The sequence below is a fragment of the Equus quagga genome, chromosome 10, assembly GCF_021613505.1.
Source record: "Equus quagga isolate Etosha38 chromosome 10, UCLA_HA_Equagga_1.0, whole genome shotgun sequence".
In the NCBI taxonomy this organism is placed as follows: Eukaryota; Metazoa; Chordata; class Mammalia; order Perissodactyla; family Equidae; genus Equus; species Equus quagga.
The window spans coordinates 103,889,020-103,903,469 of NC_060276.1; the positions used below are offsets into that span (position 1 = coordinate 103,889,020).

The 14,450-nt window shown below is 43.5% G+C and overlaps 1 long non-coding RNA gene across 1 annotated transcript; it reads left to right on the forward strand.

Annotated features, from left to right (window-relative positions):
• The first annotated feature begins 318 nt into the window (after nucleotides 1–318).
• On the forward strand, nucleotides 319–9,960 carry LOC124245361 (uncharacterized). The gene is made up of 3 exons (XR_006890269.1): nucleotides 319–466; nucleotides 5,885–6,062; nucleotides 9,506–9,960. It is a non-coding gene; the product is annotated as an uncharacterized LOC124245361 (long non-coding RNA).
• Nucleotides 9,961–14,450: the final 4,490 nt, after the last annotated feature.

Sequence of the window (14,450 nt, forward strand, 5' to 3'; positions counted from 1 at the left end):
CTTTGTCATTGTCTTTTCTTGGCATCGGTTCTTTGGCTCGGTTTGCACGCTATAGACCTCAGATGAATCACAGAGAAGCTGTGCTTTTTAACTGTGGCGAAACCATAGGCAGCTTTTTGTTTCTTCCCAGAATCAGTTCCAAAGCAGCTGTTAAATGTTCATCCTCGGTTTTGCCATCTTATTTCAGGGAATTGTAACAGCAGCATCTTCTGTTTTTAATTCTCCTGAAGAAAGAGAAAAAGAGCTCCCCAAGTTGGTGTGCTGCGCGTAGGTGCTGGTTAATGACTTATTTCCTCTCATGTCCTTAATCAGGAAATTTCAGAGTTCAGCAGCCACAGGGTTCCCATGAACGTGGCTCTGACCTAAGCCAAGCTGTGTGAAACACTCGACCATGAAAACAGCTTGCTCTGCAAACCTCTGACTGTTCCAAACTGAGGCCGACCAGAAGCTTCCATTTGACACTGCGGTGAGGAAAGCTTGTAAATTTTTCATGGTTAGTGATGGTTCCTTCTCTAGTAGAATCAATCAGCTGAAAAGTAAGACATTATGTCGTCGATCAACTGGTAGTTTGGAAATTGGCTGGTGGGTTTTACTTTAGGGAGATTTCCTTCTGAAAAACTGCCGTTGAATGATGGACACACTTAATACCTTCTGGTATGAAAAAGCACTCAGGAACATCAAGACAAATTTTGCCTTATGTAGGTGCAAGATATTGCTTAGTTTAGACTCATTGCTTGAAGGCTGCTTACCAAAATGGTCATTTTTAAATCTCATGAGCCGTGTTTAAATTGCTTTTTACCAGTGGTTTTCGCGCCCTAGCTGCACATTGGAATAACCTGAGGAGAGCTTTGAAGGAAAAACACTGGTAACCGGACCCTCTCCCAAAGATTTTGACTCATTGGTCTCGAGGGCAGCCTGGACATTGGTCTTTTAAAAGCACTCTCCAGGAGATTCTAAGCTGCGGCTTTCTGAAAATCACAACTGCAAACAATCTTTGAAACCTGTTCGTTCTGTGTGGGCACATACATTGCGATGGTGCACATGGCAGTACGTCAACTCCTTTTATAATTGCCTGTCTTTTAAGTAATATTTGTTCCCCTTCTATCAGAGATAAATTAGCCCACGACAAATAATCTTTGGTAAGCCTCGCGCTCACTTCTGCATTTCTCTCTCTTCTGTTTGCCCTGCACAGCTATTTCGTTCTTCTTTCTCTGCAGATCAGCTTTCTGCACACCTGCCACTCACGGTTTCTGAGCTTTTACATCTGTGCTGTCCTAGAACCCAAATGGAGCTTGAGTCTCGCAGAACTGAACTTCCTGATTTCCTGAGAAAGAGATTCTGATGGCCCTAGCTTGGGTTAGGTGCTCAACTGTAGCCAATGAGATGGGAATACATATACAAACACTCCCTCCAACGGGGATCACGTTGAAAAATGGGGGCGAGGGTGAGGGAGTCTGGAGGGAAAGTTCCAGATAACGGGAAATCACTGGCTTTTTGGCTGGTTAGACACCTCGAAATATATCCACTAGAGAATTCAAGCTGTCTACTGGGGCATGCTCATCCTCACCCCCTCCTGGCTGTCTTTTCTACTTGTTCCTTACGACTAGTTTATCTCCAGAGGATCCAGGCTTTCGGCTGATTCTTTAATTCCTGGACGCTGCCAGGCGTTGAACTGGCCCCGTATGGGGGCAAAAGAAGGAAGAAGAGAAGTACTTTTATGCCGCAGAAAGATGAATTTTGGATCAAGGAAAGAATAAGTATATTTTAAGCATCAAAGCATGACAAATTATTTCTAAGAGGAGAATTGGATTAAGAAAAGAATAAGTACGTACTAAGCCTGAAAGCTCGATGGGTTATTGAAAGTTGCTGCCTTTGAGTTATTTTTTCAGACTAAATGACTCAGCCACCAAGAGATTCTTTTGTTATGTGATCAATCTTACTTTATTGCTAATATGGCAAGTTCAGATGATGATGTATTTCTGATTGAATGTCGCATTGATGAAGCAGCCTGTTTCTCTGTCCTATGCCCACTTTTATGAAGCATTGTCTTCCAAAATTGATACTTGAATCTATAGAAGAAGACCTATCAATATATTTGAATAAAAAATAAGTGGTTGAATTTGGATGTAGGATTTTAAGTTTTTGTGGAACAATGTCATGCAAGATAGAAGAATAGACATGTAAAAAGTTTTCCTTAAAGGCCATATGGTATACTGGTTAATATTCTGGGCTTTACCCTGGTTTCTGCCTCTTTACTAGCTGTGTGATCTTCAACAAAATAGTTAATTTAGTTTTTTTAAATTTTTTATTTTTTTAATTGCAGTAAAATTGGATTATAACATTATATAGCTTTCAGATGTACATTATAATATATTTTGAATTCTGTGTAGATTACATCATGTTCCCCACCCAAAAACTAATTATAGTGCATCCCCTCACATGTGAGCCTAATCACCCCTTCTGCCCTCCCCACCCTTCCCCTCTGGTAACCACCAATCCAATCTCCATTGCTATGTGTTTGTTTGTCGTTGTTTTTATCTTCTACTTATGAGTGAGATCATATGGTATCTGACTTTCTCCCTCTGACTTATTTCACTCAGCATAATACCCTCAAGGTCCATCCATGTTGTCACAAATGGCTGGATTTCGTCATGTCTTATGGCTGAGTAGTAGTCCATCGTGTGTATATATCACATCTTCTTTATCCATTCATCCCTTGATGGACACCTAGGTTGCTTCCAAGTCTTGGCTATTGTGTATAATGCTGCAATGAACATAGGGGTTCATGTATCTTTTTTTTTTTATAGCTGAGTAGTATTCCGTTGTGTATAAATACCATATCTTCTTTATCCATTCATCCCTTTATGGGCACTTAGGTTGTTTCCAAGTCTTGGCTATTGTGAATAATGCTGCAATGAACATAGGGGTGCAAGTATCTTTATGCCTGTGTGTTTCCAAGTTCTTTGGATAGATACCCAGCAGTGGAATAGCTGGATCATGTGGTAGATCTATCCTTAATTTTCTGAGGATACTCCATACTGCTTTCCATAGTGGCTGCACCAGTTTGCACTGCCACCAGCAGTGTACAAGGGTTCCCTTCTCTCCAATATTTAATTTCTTATAACATAGGAATAATAATAGTACTTGCCAATGAAGAGTTGGGTGAGGTTTACTTGAAATAATGGATTGTGTCAGTTAAGGATTGTGCTGGACTGCAAACAACAGAACCCCTGACTAATAGTAGCTTCAGCAGACTGAGGGATTAGTTTTACTCACTCACCAAGAAGCCCAGAGGTAAGTAGTGCTGGCCTTGGTTAAGGGGCTCAAAGATTTCAGAGCTGAGGTCTTTGCAGTTCCCATATCCTTTCTCTCCTGATCCCAAGGTAGCTGCTGCAGCCACAGCCATCACATCCATATTCCTAACTGCAAAGAAAAAAAAAAAAAAGGAAAGGGTGATGATTGAATCAAGAGAGCAAAACTTTTCCCAGATGTTTAAGTCAGGGCAGGCTAAGTGCTGTAACAAACAAGCCGCTCATCACTGGGTTAACACAATAGAAGTTTATTTCTCACTCTTGCCAAGGTCAATTGATAGCAGAGGGTGGGGGTTTGGGGAGAAGATAGGATGCAGCTCTGCTCAGTGCATCATGCAAGGACCAACTTGGAATATGGGGCTTCCAGGATCATACTAGGCATGAACATCCTGCCAGCATACAAAGGAAGACAGAGCGTGGAGAATTGTGTAGGAAGACTTATGGAGCAGGTCTAGAATCGGGGTACTATATTTTTGTTCACGTTTTATTGGCCAGACTTCAGTCACATGCGTTCGTATAGATGTAAGGGGAGCCAGAAAATATAGTCCCTGAATGCACAGTTCCGCCCAGCAGAGTCTCTATGCCATGGAAGGGGAATATGAATCTTTGGGAGTACAGCTGTCTCTGTCACATTGGAGATCCATAGTGACTTCTACATAAATTTTATTGCCCAGAACCATGGCATTTGATCACCCCTGCCTGCGATAAAGGATGGGAAGTGTAATTTTCAGCCAGTACCATTGCAACCCTGAATGGCTTAGGTTTCTCTTAGTGAGGAAGAAAATATTGTATAGGCAACTAGCAGTGTCTGCCACATGTCAGAAAAGTGCTTAGCACAGTGCCTGGCGCTTAGTAAATGTTCAGTAAATGCTAGCTGTTGTCGTTGCTGTGATAGCTTTCTTAAGGAAACGTGCTATCTGACACAGCTGTCTCTCCTGCTGTGAGTTGCTCACTCGGCACTCTGGTTTATCGAGTGCTGAACCTGGACTTGGACGACCTGGGTTTAGATCCCGGCTAGGCCCCTTACTATCTTCTCTGAGCCTCAGTTTCTTTATCGAAAATATGGGAAGGGTTGATCCTGACTTGCAAGTTTGTTGTGTGGATTAACTGAGACAATGGGCAAGAATGGGCTAAAAGCATTATTTCAAAATACATTCTACATACACAATATTAAAACGGAATCTCAAGTGGAGTCAACCCAAATGCCCATTACATTCGTTTGCTAGGGCTGCAGTAACAAAGTACCGCAAACTGTGTGGCTTGAAACGTAGTGGTTTATTCTCTGTCAGTTCTGGAGGATAGAAGTCTGAAATCAGGCTCCCTCTGTAGGCTCTAGGGAAGAAGGGTTCCTTTCCTCTTCTAACTTCCGGTGGCGCTGGCTCTCCTTGGTGTCCCTTGGCTTGCAGCTGCATCTCTCCAGTCTGCCTCTGTTCTTCCATGGTGCCCTCCCCATGTGTCTCTTTTCCTCTAAGGACACCAGGCATATCAGATTAAAGACCCACCCTACTCCAGTATGACCTCGTCTTAACTAATTACGTCTCCTATGACCCTATTTCCAAATAAGGTCACATTTTTGAGGTACTCGGGGGTTAGGACTTGAACATTTCATTTAGAGGGGGACACAATTCAATCCAATCAATCCAATCAAATGGTGAGCAGATAAATAAAATATGGTGTATCTGTATAATAGAATATTACTTGCCAATAAAAAGAAAGTACTGACCTTGAAAACATCATGCTAAGTGAAAGAAGCTAGACATAAAAGGTCACATATGGTATCGTTCTATTTATATGAAATGTCCAGGATAGGCAAATCCATAGAGACAGAAAGTAGCATAGTGATTGCTTAGGGCTGGGGGATGGGGGATTCGAGAGTGACTGCCAAAGGGTACAGGCTTCCTTTTAGGGGGGACAAAAATGTTCTAAAATTGACTGTGATGATAGTTGTGCAGAGAAAATAAGCCTCCGCCATTTTAAATAAGTTTAGGCCTCTAACCTTCTATAAATTACATTTCTAGCGTCCTAAAAGAACCTATACATGTCATCCTCCAAATGCCGCTGGAAAGCTGGAAAGAATCATGTGTTTGGGAGGAAGTAAATACAACTTTTCAGGAGGAGGCGACTTAGCTGGCCAAGGGGATTGGTGAGAACGGACGCCAATTAGTCAGTTCTCTAATCAATCAGTGTCGTCTAATTCCATGCACCTGGAAGTCTCCTTAATTAGGAACGGAGTGAGTTCCTAGATTTACTGTGGGGATAGCATCCTGTAGCTTGACTTATCTTGACTTAGCTCAATCTTTAGCCCTCCGACACCATTGGCAGGAGTAACCCCACTGTTTTCTTTTCCTTTCTTTTCTTGAACCTAAATTTGCACATAAGTGTTCACTTCACAGGTCAACTTTGGCAAGCCATTCAAGGCCCTGTGTGAAAGTTTCCATGAAATTAGCCCTGCAATGTCACGAAATGATACTAAAATTGGAGACATCTCTTCTATTATTACCAGACTGTTACTTAAACTTGTATTTTCATTTATATTTCCCATAGCATCTAAGTATTTCCATTTCATCCTCCAGATAGGAGGAGGCAGAATCTCATTTTTACATGAAGAGAAGGCAGCTGAGAGCTGATGTTTTGGTCTTGCATACTGCCACATTCCTGGCCGGGGGCTGGGGGCTGTCTGAGATACAAAGAGGAGTAAGACGCAGCCCTGCTCTCAAGGATCTCTGAATCTGGTTGAGGACAGTGTGAATGGTGAGTGAAGTAGAAAGAACTGGTGCCACTGAGATTTGTGACTCCAGCTGCCTCCCAAACTGGCCTGTGTTCCTTGTGTGTACATCTTTATGTCCCTTTCTGGGTTTTTAATGATTTCACCACTTTCTCTGTGTGCGTCATTCCAAAGAAAGTTTCTCTGGGTCTCTCTTCTTCTTCCCTCCACCTTCCCCTTTCAATTAGTAATACTTCTTTTTGGGGTGACTCTCTCCTGCTCCCTCTAAGCCTCCAAATCAGTAGGCCATTTCTCGTTTCCAGCTGCCCAGGGTTGAATACAAATGCCTGCTACATTAACAGGAAGAAAATGGAACTGAAAGAAAGTTTGCCTAATTTGTAAAATAAAAATGAGTTTCGATCCCAGGAGCTTATGTGTTTTTCTCATAAGGACTGGGTTTACATCGATCATCTTTTCCATGGCAGTCAAGTGTGGAATGTGGTGGAGTTAGAAACGTAATGGTGTAGACATAAAAAATTGCATCTCTATAACCATCATCGGGACACTTTTCTCAAGATGCTATCTCGATGTCCTTCAGACAAATAACTATATCAATTGAGAATGTAACAGAAGCAACTTAAATGTTATGTCTCGTTTACTCCTGGTAAGGCTAATGTGCTTCAGAGCAAGACTATTACTCGTGACATAAGGTAGTCTCAGAGAGGCTGGAAATGCTTCAAGACCATTAAAATAAAATGCCAGCCATTCCTGCTGTTCAAATATTCTTCAACTTCTAATTTAAGGCACTAACACCTAAGAATGTAATTGTGTTATTCTCTCTGATAGCTGGAATCTATGTAAGCCAAATGCCTGGGAATTATGGACTATTGGGGCTACGGGAGTCCAGAAGACAAATGAGGTGGATAAAATGTGTTATTTTATACTGGCACGTTCAACATTTGTGCTCCGTTGTCATTTATGTGTTAAAATGTCTTCAAGGATGAAAGCGCCTGACGTGGTTTTCCTCAGCTGAATTGCAGAAGAGGTTGGGGAAATGCATAACGCACCTCGAGATCGAAACTCAGAAATCTGAGAGAGAGAGAAAGCTCACACACCTGTGCTCAGAATTATTTTCCACACTACATTTTCCCTGGAGTTGACTGTCCATTTTTGAATCAGGAAGTTGTCCTCTTGATGAAGCAGCCCCCAGCCTGCTAACTCACAATTCTCTCCCTGATGAGCAAGTGGGCCACAGTTTGAAAAAGGCATGTCGGAGCAGAAAAGGGCAATTTTAAAAGCCAATGCTGTGAGAGGTGACGCTTCCCCATCACACGGGGAAATGATTTCTGTTTAATGCCTGCCTTGGGAGGGGTACACTTCAGGTTCAGGGACCCCATTGGCACATCAGGACTTTGACTGGGACACGGTGCCAATTCAAACTGTCACACAGTACGAGGAGGGAAAAAAAAAAGCCTAAATCAGCTTCTATTCTTTAATAGAAAGCAATACTGTAGTTTAAATTAGCAAGGCGCTGCTGAACCACTATTTAAAATACGTTTGCACTGACATCCCAAGAAAAGGGTTTTTTTCTTGTTTAATTGCACTGTCAGTGTGGAACACTTTAACTTAAAACCATTCTGAGGTAGACCTTTTAATAGAAAGTGACAATTTAAATTGCCATGATAGCAGCGTAAATGGTGCTTAAAGTCATTACTAAACTGATGTCGCAGTTGGCTCCAGACCAGTTTGTTAAAGCCAAAGAAAAGGTGTTGGGGGAAGGGAGGAAAGTAACTAAATGGTGAATCATTAATTCCTTTTATATTCATTGTAATAACATTAGCTGTGATGAAGTCATCTGGCTCCCAATGGCTGTAATGTACATTTCTATTGAAGTCCATATTATTCCATTCTAACGTTGCCCTGATTAATGCCTATTACTGAGGAATTGCTCCAGTCACAGGCACTTACTTCTCTGCAGTTACTTTGTTTTCTTGTCTTCAACCCCATGGCCCAAAGAGAGGAGCTGTGGCTTCCATTTGCTGGTTGGAGTTCAGAAGCAAAAGTGCTAGATTTATCTATCGCCTTTCTGTACTCTCCCTTAAATAAGTCAGATTTTCCTGGTGGCCATTGAAAATGACTCTTGCTAGTCTTCAAGGAGTGCTGTCCCCAGAGCTGAAGGTGTTATGTGAGTTGAGGTCAAGGCCACCTGAGTGGTGTCGTTGGTCAAACTTGATTGGTTCAACCAAACCAACTGCTTTGCCAAACCAGTAAGGCCACATCTAGGGACCCAGTGGGTGGGGGCACCATGAAGTCTCGGGCAGTATTGGATCTGTGAGCCTGGAAAGGAGCTTCATAGGTGGGTTAAGGTTGAATTTGGAGCACTGGGGACAATGGGAGGAATGGATGAGGAACAGAGAAGCCTGTGGGATCGAGGGCCACTCAGTCACCTTCACAGTCTATCACCCAGTTGTCTCAGTTCTGAAACATACTCCCTTAAAAGTAAATTAATCATTTGGTTGTTTGGGTACAATAGGCAAACTAGTTTATTATAGAATTACCATTTAAAAATATACTGCAACCTACAACTAGTATATACAACTATGGACTGGGGGCTTTGGGGGAAAAATATATAATATACTGCACATTCCTTTTTATTATGTAAAAATTACTGCTAAGAATCAAACATTGTAATTGGGCTCACAGTAGGGAAACATACTTCACATTTTAAACTTAAAACATTATATTTAGGGCAGGGTTTCTGAATAGTTTCCTCAGGCCATACTATTTAAGGGCTCTGGGAGTGACTCTATACCCTTCAAATTTTCCCTAAATCAGACATTACAATTTCTGAAATTTCCATCACTAAGAATTGGAAATGACCATGGTGATCATCTTGGGGCATGATATTAGGGTCTTAATTTGGGCCTGTGGGTGAGATGCAGAGAGACCTTGAAAACAATACACAGATTTTTGTGTAGCTCTGCATTACAAGGAGAGAGAGTTCATTTCTTTCATCAGAATTTCAAAGGAGTTTGCTAACCAAAAAATAGTTAAAAACCATTAATCCAATCTTACTTTACTACAAACCAGAAAACAGAGGCCCAGAGAGGTGGTTGACTTCTCAAGGTCACACTGATAGCTCTTGGCTGGTCTACAGAATCCTGGTTTCTGATTCCCAGTCCAAAATTGCCTTTTTAATTTTTCACAATTCTTCTTCCTTTTGCAAAACCATGGATACTGCAATGCTGTACTTTCTGAAAGCTGCTCTCCTGGCAACCTCAGCTCCCTGGACCACAACTGTCCCTGGCAGGGGCAGAAGAGGCCTCAGAGCCACTGAAATGACTGCCGTGATGCTCATGCACTTTGGTCCGTGAAAGAAGGACCCAAGAGATCATCGAACACACCATTCATTTATTTAACAAAGATTTATTGAGCTAAATACTTATCGATGCTTTATTTGCATGTAATTTTGACAAATTTTGTTATTCAGTTTCACAGAAAATACCAGGAAGTTAGCTGGAAGAGGACTGCAAAAGGCAGAGCCATGGATCCAGGATTGTGAGATCCTCGCCTGCAGCCTGACAGCCAAGGGAAAGCAGGAGTATCCACTGTCATACAGTGAAGATGCCAAGCCATGAAACAGACAGCAAATGACCTCTCTCCATCTGTTTGTGAACACGGGGTTGGGCAGAGGGTGCTTAAAAAATGTATGCCATGTGATGAAAATATATGTCTACACGAAAACTTATACATGAATGCTCATAGCAATGCTATTAGAATAGCCAGAAGGTGGAAACAATCCAAATGTCCATCAACAGATGAATGGACATATATTCATAAACAGATGAGTGTGGTATATCTATACAATGGAATATTATTCGGCCATAGAAAGGGATGGAGTACTGACACATGCTACAACGTGGATGACCCTCGACAACATTATGCTAAGTGAAAGAAACCAGTCACAAAGGACTCCATATGGTAGGACTCCATTTTTTGAAATATCCAGAATAGGCACATCTATCAAGACAGAAAGTAGACTAGTTGTTGCCCAGAGTTGGGAAGGATCGGGGGGAGGGGGAGATAGCTAAAGGATGCAGGGTTCCTTTTTGAAGTGATGCAAATGTTCTAAAATTGACTGGGTGATGGTTGCACACACACATATATATATACTAAACACCATTGAATTGTACATTTTGAGTGGGTGAATTGTACGTTGTGTGAATTATATCTCAATGAAGCTGTCATTTTTTTTAAATGTACGCCATATGAATGCTTAAAGCCTAAGCTTTCAGCCCTGTGGAAAATTGATTTTCCCTTTGGAGCCAAATTCTGAAACATCACTGGTCTTGGAGAAGGGGTAACAAATGAGGTTAATTCACACCAGGTTCTTAGTGATGTCTGCTTTTGTTAGAGTAAGAAAAGCTGCAGAAAAATCCGTGGGAGAGCACAGAATGTCCGAAGATATCGAGGGAGGGAGGAGAGAGAAGAGTTAGAAAAAAAAGAAAAAAATATATATATATAGCACCATGTCCTGTCAGAGGATAAACTTGGGTTATGGACTCAGTCATCTAGTCACCTTAACCACCTTAGGGAAGATAATTCTCGAAATAGGGAGGGGGAGGATGTGTGATATAAATAAGCCTACTGTGTTTTGAAAGGCTGAGTCTTCTTGGAGAAAACTAAGTGCTGGTGTCCACAAAATGGGGCAGTTAGTCTCTTGCATTTAAGGGTCAAAGGAGAGAAACTGCCTGGTGGGGTGGGGGTGGGGGTAGTGCAGAAGACAATCTAGAATCTTGAGAGAGGGTGGGGGAGGGTATGGCCCCTCCGTTGTCTTTGGGGATGTAGGAGGAGGCCGCTAGCGCCCTTGAGACCCCCATGACTAGAAAAGGGGCAGTAGTTTTGTGAATTTTACAAAGCATAGATACCTGGGCCAGCCTGAGCCCAGCACTTCCAGGGCATCAGGGCACTCATGGGGACCAACTTGTGTGGCTGATGGGACCAGACACTAAAAATTGTGACCTATGGAAGCCTGTGTACCATGAGCCGAGCACCCAGGGTTGAGCAAATCACTGAGGGAATGCAACACACTGTCCCGGGGAACATCACAGCAGCGAGGCCGACAGCATTGGTCAGCAGCTATGGAAGACTGGTGTTCTTTGTGACACTGGGAGGCAGCAGGTACCATCACAGCAATGCCAGCACCAAGTGACAGTCAGCTGGGATCTTCCCTTTGGACTATATGAGGCCCACAATGTTCGCAGACTGCCTGGAGGGGCATGGAGGGGCCCAAGAGCTTGATGATGGATATCCTGTCCCCCTGGCACATGTGGCCCTGAATCCATCCTAATTGAACTTGGAAAAATAAGAGATGCGATGCGCGTATACACTGAAGTTTGTGGAGAAGTTCATGCTGGTTACGATGAGAATAATGAGCCCGAAAAACTGTACAGGACTTTGAATTTATGATGTAGTTTCACAAGCATCATCTCGTATGGTCCTCACAGAAGTCCTGTGAGAAGGTAGGTGGTTGACATTATTCTCTCCATTTATCAGATGAAGAAATTGAGGCTTAGTGAAGCTAAATGAATTGCCCAACATCACATAATTAATAAGTGCTGAAGCTCTGGCTACAGTCAGATATTTTGACCCTTAGTCCCATGGGCCTCCTATTATGACATGATGCCTCTCAAAGAAAGGGGGTACATAAGCCCCCTCAAACTTCAGGATTTTCCCTGGCTCTGGCCTGGAAAGAACGCTCATAGTCCAGGGCCATAGTCCTAAATAACTTCAGTTTGGCCCCAGCTGCTTTTCTTGCTTTAGTCCAGGGCACTCACTGAAAGAGAACCTCTCTCAATGCAGCTGGGCCCTCCAGCTGCGCCAGGCCCAGGCCCAGGCCCATGACTGCGCCCGCCTGCAGTGGCTCCTGCCCAAATCGCGTACGCGCTGACCGAATCCTGCTGCACCAATCGTTTCTGAACTCACCGTGTAACGGAGAAGTGAGACTGTGCTTTGTTTGCCGGGATGTCTCCAATATTACTGCTGTCTTGCACTGTTAATTATCTGGGTCGTTGGTGTAAATTCTGTCTTCCTAACTGGAGTGGAAGTTCCTTGAGATCAGGGGCCTTGTTTTACTCACTTTTGACTGTCAGCTGTGTCTAGTGCATGGAGGGGGCCTGTAAACCTCTTTGAATGAGTATTTATTCCTTTCTCTCAGACACATAGTGGGTGCTCAGCAAATTTGTCAATTGCCTGGTTGGCAAATTTACTATTCTCTAGTCAACTCCTACGCCAAAAACCAAAAAACAGAAAAAAAAATCAAGATTCTCAGCACCTCTGCCCAACCTGACCCTTACAGACCTATTTTCTCAGTCAGTGACACACTGATGACAGCTTCTCCCTACAGAGTCATGGTTAAAAGCAGGGGCCCTGGGGCTGCCTTGATTCAGGCCTCTCCATCAGTATTGGCTGGGTGAGCTCAGGCAAGCTGTTAGCGTCTTGCTTCCTGCCTGTGAATTGGAGATGATGAGGATGATAACAGTTCTTATCACTTTAGGGTTGTTATGGGGATTAAGTGAGTTAATATGTGCTTAGAGCTGTGCCTGGAGCACAGAGATGTGCTGGATAAGTGCGGCCTGTTAAGATGACAAGGTCAAGATTACACCTGCCCTGTCCGGATGGGGTATCCAGTCCACTAACACCGTGGGTTTTTGTCACCCCCCTCAGCTGAGCTTGAGGTAGATGAAAAGCAGATTCCAAAAACTGCCCCCCAAGAAGAGGAAATGACAGTTTAACAATAGTTTTCCTGGGAACCTTCCCCTCCCTCTTCAAGATGGGCTTTTAAAAAGGGACTATTCTGTGACTCAGTTGAGCTATTAGAGTCACAACAGGTCTTGTCATGCCTCATCCAATGGCAGCAAATCATCGCAGCCCAGCAATGATATTGGGAATTTTCTCATGCCCCCAAACTGTCAAAAGCTTTATAGGTTTGAGTGGGTGTCATTTCAGGGAGCCACTCTACTATCAGCCATCTCCTCAATCAATCACTCATTCATTCATTGAGTCACATATTCTTTCATTTGTTTAACAAATACTACTTAGCACTGACTATGTGGTAGATACATGATAAATGTGACTGCTATTTTCATTATATACTCTTGATCCTCCAGAATCCCCAAACAGATCCATTTCCTAATAGTTTACATCCTAGTCATTTACGGACAATAGACAAGATAAAGGAGGAAAATATGTAGTATTTTTAGAAAGTGAAGTATATGTAGTATTTTAGAAATGTGCTAAGAAGAAAAAATAAAGCAGAGAAGGGGATATGAAATCTCGGGGGATGGATACTGAAATTCTAGATAAATTGGCCAGGGAACCAAAGTCTGTATCAGTCAGGGTTCTGCAGAGAAACAGAAACACCAGGACGGAGAGAGAAAGAATGAGAAAGATTTTTTTTTTTTTAAAGATTGGCACCTGGGCTAACAACTGTTGCCAATCTTTTTTTTTTTTTTCCTGCTTTATCTCCCCAAACCCCCCCTGTACACAGTTGTATATCTTAGTTGCAGGTCCTTCTAGTTGTGGCATGTGGGACGCCGCCTCAACGTGGCCTCATGAGCGGTGCCATGTCCGCGCCCCAGATCCGAACCCTGGGCCGCCGCAGCAGAGCGCGTGAACTTAACCACTCAGCCACGGAGCCAGCCCAGATTTTTTTTTTTTTGAGGAAGATTAGCCCTGAGTTAACTACTGCCAGTCCTCCTCTTTTTGCTGAGGAAGCCTGGCCCTGAGCTAACGTTTGTGCCCATCTTCCTCTACTTTATATGTGGGATGTCTACCACAGCATGGTGCGCCAAGCAGTGCCATGTCCACACCCGGGATCCGAACCTGCGAACCCCGGGCTGCCGGGAAGCGGAACGTGCGAACTTAACCGCTGCGCCACCGGGCCGGCCCGAGAAAGATTTTTAAGGAATTGGCTCACGTGATTGTGGGGGCTGGCAAGTCTGAAATTTGCAGGGCAGGCCAGCAGGCTGGAGACCCAGGGAAGAGTTGATGCTGCTGTCTTGAGTCTGAAGACAGTCTGGAGGCAGAATTCCTTCTTCCTGGGGGGACCTCAGTCTTTTTCACTTAGGGCCTTCAGTTGATTGAATGAGGCCCACCCTGTTAGAGGAAGTCATCAAAAGGACATGACCGCTGGTTGACCCTCGAGCTGGACCCGGGCAATCAGATCCTCCTCACCCCCACGCCCATCCTTGGAATGTTTGTTCTGCCCGCTGTTCCCACACTAGGAGCTGGTTTCAAGGATGTAGTCTGGAGAGAGCAATGTGTTGTTGAGACCAGCTGGACGGTATACGTGACTGAACCCAGTTAAGGCCTCTACATAATCTTTTAAGATTCTGGCGGGCAGACGCAGAGATCAACTTGCCTTGTGGCCGCCC